The following is a 13775-nucleotide window of genomic DNA, read 5'->3' as shown; positions in this document are numbered from 1 at the left end:
GAGATCAATTTGTTATTCCACTTATTTTGCATTCATTGGTTGCTTCTTGTGTGTGCTCTGACCAGGGATCAAACCTACAACCTAAACATATCGGGACAATGCTCTAACCAACTGAGATCCAGTTTGCTAATATTTTGTTGAGAATTTTAGTATCTCTGTTTTTCATGGTTTTTGGCCTATAATTTTCTTTCTATCTGGTTTTGAAATTATGAATTTCAGAGTCTTTCCTCCCCTTAACTATTTTGAAATCTTTTGAGAAGAATAAATGTTAGTTTTTCTTTGAATGTTTGGTAAAATTCACCTGTGAAGCCATCTGGTCCAGGTCTTTTGTTTGTTGGTAGTTTTTATTTTTTTATTAGTGTTTTAATTTTATTAGTTATAATCAGTCTGTTCAAATTTTCTGTTTCTTCTTGATTCAGTTTTGAAAGATGGTATGTTTCTAGAAATTTTCCCATCTCATCCAGATTATCCAATTTATAGGCATAGAGGTGTTTGTAATATTTTCTTATAATCCTTTGTATTTCTATGGTGTCAGTTATTACTTCTTCTCTTTCATTTCTGATTTTATTTATTTGGTTCCTCTTTCTTTTTTTCTTAGTGAGTCTGGTTAAAAGTTTTTCAATCTTATTTAGTTTTTCAAAGAAACAACTCTTGGTTTCATTGATCTCTGTAATTGTTTTTTAGACACTATTTTGTTTATTTCTGCTGTGATCTTTATTTGCTTTCTTCTACTCACTTTAGGCTTTGTTTGTTCTTTTACTGATATTTTTAAGTGAATAGTTAGATTGTTTTTGAGATTTTTCTTGTTTCTTGAGGTAAGTCTGTGTTGCTATCAATTTTCCTCTAAGGCCTGCTTTTGCTGTATCCTATAAATTCTGGGTTATTGTGTTCTCATCTTCATTTGTTTCAAGATAACTTTTGATTTGTTCCTTGATCTCATTGTGAACCCACTCATTGTTTAATATCATTTTATTTAGCCTCCACATCTTTGTGTGTTTTTCAATTTTTTTGTGTGTGATTGATTTCTACTTTTAAACAATTAAGTTCAGACAGATACATGCAAAAAAATGAAATTAGGCCACCAACTTATACCATACACAAGAATAAACTCAAAAATGGATAAAAGGTTTAAATGTAAGTCATGAAACCATAAAAATCCTAGAAGAAACCACAGACAGCAAAATCTCAGGCATCTCTTGTAGCAGTATGTTTATGGATTCATCTGCTAGGGCAAAGAAAACTAAGGAGAAAATAAACAAATGGGACCACATCAAAGTAAAAAGCTTCTGCACAGCAAAAGAAACCATCAACTAAACAAAAAAGGAGCCCACTGTATGGGAGAACATATTTGGCAATGATACATCTGATAAAGGGTTAATATCCAAAATATATAAAGAACTCATACAACTTAACAAAAAAAAGACAAACAATCTAATTAAAAAATGGGCAAAGGACCTATATAGACACTTCTCCAAAGGCGGCATACAGATGGCCAAGAGACATGAAAAAAATGCTCAAAGTCACTGATCATCAGATCGATGAAAATTTAAACGACAATGAGGTATCACCTCACACCTGTCAGAATGGCTATCATCAACAAATGACAATGCTGGTGAGGATGTAGAGATAAGGGAAACCCTACTACACTGCTGGTGGGAATGCAGACTGGTGCAGCCATTATGGAAAACAGTACGGAGTTTCCTCAAAAAATTAAATATAGAACTACCATTTGATCCATTGTTCCCACTTCTAGGAATGTATTCTAAGAAACCCAAAATACCAATCAGAAAGAAGGTATGCGCCTCTGTATTCATACCAGCATAATTTGCAATAACTAAGATCTGGAAACAGCCCAAGTGCTCATCAGTAGATGCTTGGATAAAAAAGCTGTGGTACATTTATACCATAGAATGCTATGCAGCAGTAAAAAAGAAGGATCTCTTACCCTTTGAGACAGCATGGAGGGACCTAGAGTGTATCATGCTAAGTGAAATAAGTCAGTCAGAAAAAGACAAGTATAACATGATCTCACTCATATACAGAATCTAAGTAAAAAAATAAACTAATGAACCGAGTGGATCCAGAGACAATGAAAGCATGGAATAGAGTGCAGATTCTTGGAAGGAAGGCGGGGAAGGGTGGGTGGGTGACAGGTAATCAAGTGAGGACCTTGTATGCATATATTATGGCCCATGGACACTATCAATAGGGCAAGTGAGGGCCTGGGGCAGGGTGCAGAGATGGACTGGAGGGGGCCAAAGGGAGGGGAGGTCAGGAGACATATGTAATACTTTCAACAATAAGGAATTATTTAAAATAAAATAAAATAAAATGTGACTAGATTTAAAAAAACACAAACAATTAAGGTGAGAGAAAGTGCTTGCTATGATTTTAATCTTCTTAAATTTACAGTGGCTTGTTTTGTATCCTAACATGATCTATTCTAAAAAATATTCCATGTGACCTTGAAAAAAAAATGTATGCTCTGCCTCTTTGGTGTGAAATGCTCTGATGATATCAATTAAATCGATCTGATCAAGTCTGTCATTTAAGGTTGCTGTTTTCTTGCTGATTTTTATGTCTGGAAGATCAATCCATTAATGTCAATGGGGTGTTAAAATCCCATTATTACAGTACTAGAGGCCCGGTGCACAAAAATTTGTGCACTCGGGGGGAGGGGGGGAGGTCCCTCAGCCTGGCCTGTGCCCTCTCGCAGTCTGGGACCCTTTGGGAGATAACGACCTGCTGGCTTAGGCCTGCTCCCGGGTGGCAGAGGACAGGCCCAATCCCTAGGTGCAGCCCCTGGTTGGGCTCAGAGCAGGGCCAATTGGGGAGTTGGGGCGCCGCCCCCTGTCATGCACAGAGCAGGGCGGATTGGGAGGTTGCGATGCCACCCTCAGTCACGCTCAGGGTAGGGCCGATTGGGGGGTTGGGGCACCGCTCCCTGTCACACTCAATGCAGGGTCGATGGGGAGGTTGTGGTGCCACCCCGTCACGCACAGAGCAGGGTCAATCAGGGGGTTGGGGAGCTCCCCCCTGTCACGCACAGAGCAGGGCCCATCAGGGGGTTGAGAAGCTCCCTCCTGTCACTCACAGAGTAGGGCCGATAGGGGAGCTGGCGCACCGCCCCCTGTCACACACAGAGCAGGGCCCGTGGGGTGGGGGGGTTGGGGCGCCGCACCCTGTCACACACAGAGCCGCAGGGTGATCAGGGGGTTGGGGAGCTCCCCCCTATCAGGCACAGAGCAGGGCCGATCAGGGGGTTGGGGCGCCTTCACCTGTCACAAACAGAGCAGGGCCGATAGGCAGGTTGTGGCCCCGCCCCGTCATACACAGAGCCGCAGGGCGATCAGGGGGTTTGGGCGCTGCCCCCTGTCACACTGATCCCGGTGCCGGGAGGCCTCTCAGCTCCACTGATCCCAGTGCTGGGAGGCATATTACCCTTTTACTATATAGAATAGAGGCCTGGTGCTTGGGTGGGGGCTGGCTGGTTTGCCCTGAAGGGTGTCCTGGATCAGGGTGGGGGTGCCTGGCCAGCCTGGATGAGAGGATGATGGCTGTTTGCAGCTGGTCACACACCCTTCAGGGTGGGGGTCCCCACTGGGGTGACTGGCCAGTCTGGGTGAGGGGCTGAGGGCTGTTTTCAGGCTGGGACTGAAGCTCCCAACTGCTCCTTTTTTTCTTTTTTTTTTTTTTATTCTGGGCCAGCTTTAGCTCTGAGGCTTGGCCCTGATTATTGGATGATGGCTGTTTGCAGCTGGTCACACACCCTCTGGGTGGGGGTCCCCACTGGGGTGCCTGGCCAGTCTGGGTGAGAGGCTGAGGGCTATTTTCAGGCTGGGACTGAAGCTCCCAACTGCTCCTTTTTTTCTTTTTTCTTTTTTTATTCTGGGCCAGCTTTAGCTCTGAGGCTTGGCTCCAGCTCTGAGGCCTCAGCTGCTCAAAACAGGTATCTGGTTTGTTTAGGTTCTATAATTGATACTCTGTATCAACTCCAGCTCTGAGATCCCGGCCAGCTGAAAGCTGGTTTCTGGGGTTTTTTTTAGCTTCTATATTTGTTACAATGTTTGAAACTGCAGGCTCAGAGGCCGGCAAGGCAGGCGGGGAACGTTGGTTTCCTCTGTCACTGAAGCAAGCAAGCCTCATGTTAGTTTCAAGCTGCCTGGCTGCCAGCCACCATCTTGGCTGGCAGTTAATTTGCATATCGCCCTGATTAGCCAATGGGAAGGGTAACAGTCGTATGCCAATTACCATGTTTCTCTTTTATTAGATAGGATTACTACTGATCTCTCCCTTTATGTCCATCAAGATTTGCCTGGTAGTTTAGATGCTCCTATGCTGGATTCGTACATGTTACTAGTACAAGGGTTATATCCTCTTATTTGACTGATCCCATTATCATTGTGTAGTGATCTTCTTTGTCTTTTATTGTAGCCTTTGTTTTAAAGTCTATTTTGTCTGATATATGTATTGTTACCCCAGCTGTTTTAAAATTTCCATTTTCAAGAAATATATTTTATCATCCCTTTACTTTTAGCCTGTGTATGTCTTTCATTCTGAAATGGGTCTCTTTTAGACAGCATCTATATAAGTCTTGTTTTCTTATTCATTCAGTACCCTTTCTTTTGATTGGAGCATTTAAGCCACTTACATTTAAAGTTATTATTAAAGTTATGTATTTATTGCCACTTTATTCTTTTTCTCCTTTTTAAAATCCTCACTCAAGAATATGGTTTTTTCATTGATTCCCGAGAGAGATGGGCAAAGAGAGAGTGAGAGAAACATCGATATAAGAGAAACATTGGTCGATTGCCTTCCATATGTACCCTGACCAGGATTGAATCCATAACCTGGGTATGTGCCCTGGCCAGGAATCAAACCCACCCCCTTTGGTGCTCAGGACGATGCTCACTTGCCAGGATGACATTTTATTCTTTATCACTATGTTCCTCTGTGTGGTTTTTTTTCTTCTTCTTTTAAAAGAAAATCCTTAACACTTCTTGTAATACTGGTTAAGTGGTAATGAACTCTTTTAAGTTTGTCTTATCTGAAATACACTTTATTTCTCCTTTAATTTTAAGTGATAGCCTTGCTGAGTAAAGTAGTCTTGATTGTAGGTCCCTGACTTTCATTACTTTAAATATTTCATGCCAATCCCTTCTGGCTTGAAATGTTTCTGTTGAGTAATTAGATGACACTCTAATGGGAGCTCCCTTTTAGGCAACTATTTTTCTTTTGCTGCTTTTAAGATTCTCTCTTTGTCTTTAGCATTTGCCATTTTAATTATGATATGTCTTGATGTGGGCCTCTTTGGGTTAATCTTGTTTCGGACTCTGTGCTTCCTGGACTTGTGTGTCTTTTTTCCTTTCCAGGTTAGGGAAATTTTCAGCCATTATTTCTTCAACTAGGTTCTCAAATCCTTGCTCTTCCCTTTCTCCTTCTAGTAACCCTATGATGTGGTAGTTTTTATGCTTCAGAGGTCTGTTAAGCTATCCTTATTTTTTTATTGTTTAAAGTATTCCATATGTCTCCTTTTTCCCTGATTACCTCCCCCGCCCGCCCCCCCCCCACGACTCCCACCCACAAGGGCAAGCCTCCACCACCCCAGTGTCTGTGTCCATTGGTTTTGCTAATATGTATGCATACAAGTCCTTTGGTTGCTCTCTAACCTCCCCCCTACCCCTTGTCTCTGGATATATTTTTGTTCATCAGTTCATGTTGATCATTATATCCCACATATGAGTGAGATCATGTGATATTTATATCTTTCTCTGACTGGCTTATTTCGCTTAGCATAATGCTCTCCAGTTCCATCCATGCTGTTGCAAATGGTAAAAGTTCCTTCTTTTTTATAGCAGCATAGTATTCCATTGTGTAGATCAGTGGTCAGCAAACTGCGGCTCGTGAGCCACATGCGGCTCTTTGGCCCCTTGAGTGCGTCTCTTCCACAAAATACCACATGTGGGCACTCACGTACAGGGCAATTGAAACTTCGTAGCCCATGCGCAGAAGTCTGTTTACGGCCTGGGTGAATCTATTTTGAAGAAGTGGCGTTAGAAGAAGTGGGGGGTGTTGGTCAGTCAGGCAACAGGAGACGGGGCACAGGAGGGCCGCGGGATACGCGGCACAGGAGGGCCGTGGGATACGCAGCTCGGGGGAGGCGCGCGCAATTCATGCACGAGTTGAACGAGCCAGTCAGTCAGCAGTCTCATGTGCAGTAGTTAGTGCTAGTTGTGTCCGCGAATCGCACGGGGGTGACAAAAGTACCTACTCGAAGCATAAAGTTACCTGTATTTTTCCAACCAGCTGCAAATCCTACAGGTATTTTTGTCATCAATTTAAGAATTGTAATTATTTTGTGTTGGTGGCTTTACTATTATAAAATGAAACATTTTTTTAGGTGCCCTGTTTGACATGGCTACAAAGAAGAAGCAAAGAAAAACGGAAGACGAAAACCGTGAATTTAAAGTTGAATGGACCGAGACTTTCGCGTTTATTCAAAACTTAAATGGCCTTCCGACCTGTCTTATTTGTCAGGAAAAGTTGGCGCATAACAAGAAATCAAATTTGGAGAGACACTTTACAACTAAACACGTGTCATTTAGTACTAAATATCCTGTCGGTGATGCAAGGAAGAAAGCAGTTGAGGAACTTCAGAAGAGTCAAGAAAAATCAAATTCTGTATTTAATTACTGGATGCAATCTTCCAACAATGTTAATATTGCAAGTTTTGTGGATAGTCAAGAAATTGCTAAGAGAGGAAAACCATATACAGACGGAGAATACATAAAAAGTTGTTTTATAAATGCATCTAAAGAGCTATTTCGGGATTTTAAGAACAAAGCAGATATTCTAAAAAAAAGTAGAATTACCATTGTCTGCTAAAACAGTGAAAGATAGAACAGTCAAAATGTCTTCAAATATAACCAACCAGCAAGTCGAAGATCTTAAATTGGTTTCAGCTTTATCAATAGCAGTTGACGAGTCTTGTGACAGAAATGATAGAGCACAAGTTTCACTTTTTGTACGATTTATTTCATCTACAGGTCCTAAAGAAGAACTTTTAGGATTATTGCCACTCAAAGGTCAAACACGTGGAGAGGATGTAGCAAATGCTGTAACTGAGTGCATTGAAAAACATCATATTCCACTCGATAAAACTGTCTCAATTTCAACAGACGGGTCGAAAAGTATGACCGGTGTAAGAAACGGGTTTGTTGCTATTTTAAAAGAAAAAATTAATCACGAGATACTTACTTACCATTGCATCATTCATCAAGAAGCCCTTTGTGCACAGACATTTCCAGAAGAAATTTGGAAAGTTATGGAATTGGTGATTAAGATTATCAACTCCATTATAGCTAAAGCTCTTAATCATTGCCAATTTAAAGAATTTTTAGTTGAAATGGAGAGTGAGTACGCAGATCTTCTGCTGCATAACAAGGTATGTTGGTTATCAAGAGGAAACGTTTTGAAACGTTTTGCTTCCTTATTAAGAGAAATTAAAGCATTTCTCCTTGAGAAGGGTGTTCACTATCCAGAACTAACGAACGATCAGTGGATCCAAAAATTTTATGTCATGGTAGACATTACGGCTCATCTAAATCAGCTTAATCATAAACTACAGGGGAAAGGAAACACAGTTTTTTTGGATGTTAGAAGTTATTTCATTCGAAAACAAATGATCTCTTTTTGCTCAAGATTTTGAAAGAGAAACTTTGATTCACTTTCCAAGCCTGTTGAAACATCGCCAAGAAAATAATTCTGATATTGACATTTGCTATTTCAAAACAACACTTTTAAATATGAGGGAAGCTTTTCTCAACAGGTTTCAGGAATTCAGAAACAGCAAAGCGACGTTAGCCTTTGTTTAAAAAAAACCTCTCAATGCTACTGTAACAGAATTAAATTTTTCTCCCTTTAATATTGACATTGGCAACTTTGAAATGCATTTGCTGGATTTAAAAAACAAAGAACTGTGGAGCTCAAAATTTGAACGTCGTTGTGCTGATATAGAAATATTGGAGAAAAACAAATGTGAACTTAGTTCACAGCACAAGTGGTCTGCTTTGAAAGACCTGGAGAAGGAAGATATGTTGATTTTTAACACTTGGAATAGTATTCCTGACTCATATAATCAACTGAAAAACTAGCGTTTGCTGTTCTTTCCTTATTCAGGTCTACATATTTATGCGAACAATCATTTTCAAGCATGAACCTTATCAAGAGTAAATTGAGAAATCGTCTTATTGATGAGAACCTGGAATCATGCCTAAAATTAAAAATAACATACAAACCTGACTTACCCAAACTTTCCAAGGAGATGCAAGGCCATTGTTCACATTAATGTTTGTTAGTCATTGTCATGACTTAATTTTATGGATATTGTAAGGTAAATTGTAAGGAATTTAATTTTATCAATAAATAATATCATTATTAAGTATGATACCAAGTTTTATTCAACGTACCTATAGTTTAAACAAGACTTAAAACTTTAAGTAAAGTTTATTAAGTTAATTTTAGGGAACATTGTGGAGTGAAAGAAGATGTAGTGTCGAGGATTGAGAAAGGTATGTTGAGATGGTTTGGACATATAGAGAGGATGAACGAAAGGAGATAGACGGAACAAGTATACAAGACGAGAGTGGATGGGAGAGTTGGAAGGGGTCGACCTCAGCGAACGTACCTCAATCAGCTGGAGGACGTCTTTAGCAAAGGCCAGCTTAGGAGTACCCTAATTAAGTTAATAACAATGTACCTACCTATATAGTTTAAGTTTAAAAAATTTGGCTCTCAAAAGAAATTTCAATCATTGTACTGTTGATATTTGGCTCTGTTGACTAATGAGTTTGCCAACCACTGGTATAGATGTACCACAGTTTTTTAATCCACTCAGCTGCTGATGAGCACTTAGGTTGTTTCCAAATCTTAGCTATAATAAATTGTGCTGCTATGAACATAGGGGTGCATATATCCTTTCTGATTGGGGTTTCTGGTTTCTTGGGATATAATCCTAGAACTGAGATTACTGGGTCAAATGGGAGTTCCATTTTTAGTTTTTTGAGGAAATGCCATACTGTTTTCCACAGTGGCTGCACCAGTCTGCATTCCCACCAGCAGTGCACAAGGGTTCCTTTTTCTCCGCATCCTCTCCAGCACTTGTTTGTTGATTTGTTGATGATAGTCATATGACAGGTATGAGATGGTACCTCATTGTTGTTTTGGTTTGCATCTCTCGGATGATTAGTGACTTTGAGCATGTTTTCATATGTCTCTCGGTCTGTATGTCCTCTTTCAAAAAGTGTCTATTTAGGTCCTTTGCCATTTTTTGATTGAATCGTTTATCTTTCTTTTGTTAAGTTGTATGAGTTCTCTGTAAATTTTGGAGATTAAACCCTTATCTGAAATAGCATTGGCAAATATGTTCTCCCATGTGGTGGGCTTTCTTGTTGTTTTGTTGATGGTTACTTTTGCTGTGCAGAAGCTTTTTATTTTGATGTAGTCCTATTTGTTTATTTTCCCCTTAATTTCCATTTCTAGAGTCTAGAAGCTGTACCAATAAAGAACTTGCTACAACATATGTCTGATAGTTTGCTGCCTATGGAGTCTTCTAAGATTTTTATGGTTTTCCATCTTACATTTAAGTCCTTTAACCATTTTGAGTTTGTTTTTGTGTATGGTGTAAAGTTGGTGATCTAGTTTCATTTTTTTGTATGTATCTGACCAAATTTCCCAGCACTTTGTTGAAGAGACTGTCTTGACTCCATTGTCAAATATTAATTGAGCATAATGGCTTGTGTCTATTTCTGGGTTCTCTATTCTGTTCCATTGGTCTATATGTCTGTTCTTGTGCCAGTACCAGGCAGTTTTGAGAACAGTGGTTTTGTAATTTAGCTTGATATCTGGTATTGTGATCCCTCCAACTTTGTTATTCTTTCTCAGGATCGCTGTGGTATTCAAGGTCTTTTTTTATTCCAGATGAATTTTTGGAGAGTTTGTTCTAGGTCTGTGAAATATGCCGTTTGTATTTTAATGGGGAGTGCATTGAATCTATAAATTGCTTTGGGTAGTATGAACATTTTAATGATGTTGATTCTACCAATCCATAAACATGGTATGTTCTTCCATTTGTTTATGTCTTCCTCTATCTCCTTTTTAATGTCCTGTAGTTTTCCATATCCTCATTTTTTTAAAGTGGTTTTTTTTTTTCTGCTCTGTTTGGATATTTTCTGCTACCTTGTTTTTCAAATTCCTGGTTCAGTGTTCTGATTTATCTACTCTGCTGTTTATTCCTTCTAGTATACTCTTCATTTCAGATATTGTATTCTTCATTTCTGACTGGTTCTTTTTTATATTTCCTATGTTCTTCTTCATGCTGTTGAAGTTCTCACTAACTTCCTTGAGCATCCTTATAACCATTTTTTTTCTTGAATTCTATATGTGGTAAATTGTTTGCCTTTATTTCATTTAGCTCTTTTTCTGGAGATTTCTCCTATTCTTTCTTTTGGGGCATGTTTCTTTATCTCCTTAATTTGGCTGCCTCTTCATGTTTGTTTCTATCTGTTAGGTAGATCTACTATGTCTCACAGTGTTGGTATGCTGGCCTTACGTAGTAAGTGTCCTGTGTGTCCTTGTTGTGCACTCTCCTTGATCACCTCAGCCGGGTGCTCTAGGAATGTTCCTTGTGTGGATAATGTGAGCCCTCCTTTGGTAATTGAGCCTTGATTGCTTTTGGTCCATCGTACCTGGGGTCAACCCTCAGGGTAGCTGACTGTGAATATTGACCCCCCAACCACTGTGTATGAACTGCAGTGCAGGTGCTGGACACAAATGGAATTTGCCTCAGGAGTGTCTTGTACCTGCTGAGATCTCCTTTTGGATATGCCCCTTATGAAGCAAATTGGATCCTGATCTAATGTTTAAACCTGGCCACTGGGTATGTTGGTCCTGGGGCCTCTTGGGAGGGACTCTGATTCAGGTCAATATCAGCTGCTGCCTGTGTCGGGCCATGGGCACCTGTTTGAAGCTACAAATTGGTACAGTTTGTGGCTGCTTTTGCTGGACCTGGGTGTGTACAGGAAGGCCCAAGCTGCACACCAAGGTTGACTTTTACCAGCACTGGGATCCGGGCAGGTCAACAAAAGACCTAAGGCACTTTGAAATCTGCATCTGTCTACCTCTGCCTGACAACTGCCTGTTAAAGTCAGTCACTGAGAGCCTCTGGAGGTATTCAAGTTGCATACGATAGGTTCTCAATGAGTCCAGGTAGATGCGAGTAGTGGTCACCAGACTGATACAGGTTCAAACTTGGTGACAGTGCTGGGTTTGAGGCCACTCAGTATCAGTTTCAGGGTGTACCAAATCTAGCTGCCCCTCACTAGGTGCTTGCACAACTTGATGGTGGGAGCGGGGTTTCAAGGCATTATCAGGGCGAGGCCAGCAGAGTTTACCAGGCACAAACAGTCTAAGATTTGGCTGTGTGAAGGGAGGGCTCTGCACTGGTTGAGCATTCAAAGGAAAAATGGCCCCAGTCCTAGAGCCACACAACTCGGTTAGTCCCAGATTCTGCCAGTAGCCAGGTCTCAGTAGGATGGGGCTAGTGGATCTCCCTTGAGGGCTTGGGGGAAGGAGAGCAGAGTGGCCCCCTCTCTGGAACTACACAGCTCAGTCTGTCCCAGATTCTGTTCAGACCATGGCAGGGCGGAACCAGGAGGAATCCATCAGGTGACGTCAACAGGGAGCCCAGAGGGTGTGACTATTGCATTCCCCCAAGCTGATGCCATAAGGAGGAGCATGCCCCACCCAAGAAAAATGTCATCTGTGGTGTGAAAGAGTGACTTAGCAAAGGAGTCTTAGTTGTTATTTCTTCAGCTTTCATTGCAGAGCCACAAACCTCAGCCTCTCCTGCTAATCTAGTCCACCCTGCTCTTTTCTCAGCTGGAGCCCAGGGTGAGTGGTTCCAAGATTTTGTGCATTGGTCCTTTAAGATTGCATCTGTGTCTCTAGCAGACTCTTTTCTCTCCTGGAGGACAGACTCCCCGCTGATTTTCACAGTCAGATAGTATATGGGTGCCGCTTCCTGGCTCTGGTGCCATGGCTGGAACGCCCGGTTTGGGGTTGAGACCTCATGCTTCACAGAGGAAACTTTGCAGCTGTGTTATTGCTCTGGAATCTCAGTCACAGGAGGCCCTGTGAGAGCAGGGCCAGACATTTTGGCATCTCTTCCCTTCCTGCCAGTCTCGATGAGACTTCTGTAAATCCTTGGTTATAAGACTCCTGATCAGCTGGTCTTCAGTTGGTTATTTGGGTTGATTCCTCTATATTTCAGTTGTAATTTCATTTTGGTCCTGGGAGGAAGTGAGTGTAACATCCACCTAGTCTGCCGCTATTTGGGATCCCTACATGTTCTTTTGTGACGTATTTATTCGAATATTTTATCCACATTTAATATTTTCTTTTTATTATTTTGTGGTAATTCTTTATGTATACTTGATTTCATGACTCTATCAGATATTAATATTATAAACATTTTTGTCCAATGTGTGAGTTGCCTTTACAATTACTTAATGTCTTAAGACAGCAAAGTTTTTAATGTTGATGAGGCCAGATTTACCTTTTATAATTTGTATTTTGTGTATGCTATCTAATAAATCTTTGCCTGCTCCAAGATTGATAAGATTTTCTCTTGTAAAACTACCTTACACTTAACTTTACTGCTCCTTCACTTTGTTATATTGTACCACCTTAAGTTCCTTGTAGTCAATTTCCCTTCTGACTCTTCTTCCTCTCACTTAACAATGGACATTTCCAAGATTTTTCTCCCTTTGATTATCAAATAATGTGTGTTCCTCAAAAAAGATTAGGAAACAAAAGAAGTGCAGTAATTATAATAATAATGGCACCAGTTTTGAGTGCAGTACTTACCATATGCTAACTATATAGTGATGGAACGTGATGGTTAGGAGATTAAGTCTAAGAGTGAGGCTGCCTGGGCTAAAATTCTGTTTCTATAACCTTCTAGTTGCAGGGTCTTGGTCAGTGTTTTACTCAGTGAAAACTTACAAGATACAATAGCAATTTGCAGTAGAGTTTTTAGTAGCAAAGGATACAGAACAAAAGCATCCGAACAAAAGATGTGCATCTTCCAAGTCCAGAGTTCAGGCATAAGCTTCCGGAGTTCTTCCTCATCTGAGGCCACACAGGATGTCCTTTTTCTCAGAGAAGCACTGGGGGATGTATGGAATGTCTCTGCCCAGGGAAGACTCTTTGATTCCTAAGGATCAAGGCCTTTTTGTGGGGGCTAGTAGCATAGGCACATTCTGCTTCAAAATCTGCCATGACAATCAAAACTCTGGACCCAACACTAAAACCAAGTGCACATCAGCAGTCTTAATGTGAGTGCAAAGGAACCTGACAAGCCAGCAGGACATGGCCCATTGCTCCAGGTGTATATAACAAAATCATTAATTACTAACACAAAAAACTCTCCAAGGGGCACATTCCCTGGGGTGGCCAAAGGTCAATCATGGTTCCCTTGGAGACAGCAAGGAGTTAGCAACTACATCTGCTGTGTTCATTCTTTTCTCACAAGTAGCCTCTCTAAAGCCTCACTTTTTTCATCTGTAAAATGAGAAAACAGATGTGCTTCCTTTATAGGGTTGTTGTGAAAATTAAATGAGATTATATATGTAAAGCTTTCAGCATTATTTTGTTACATAGTTATTGCTCAATGACAACTGGATATTATTAATACTAAGCATTTCCTCCTCTGTCAT

The sequence above is a fragment of the Myotis daubentonii genome, chromosome 3 (genome assembly GCF_963259705.1).
Source record: "Myotis daubentonii chromosome 3, mMyoDau2.1, whole genome shotgun sequence".
In the NCBI taxonomy this organism is placed as follows: Eukaryota; Metazoa; Chordata; class Mammalia; order Chiroptera; family Vespertilionidae; genus Myotis; species Myotis daubentonii.
Note: the sequence above shows the minus strand (reverse complement) of the source record.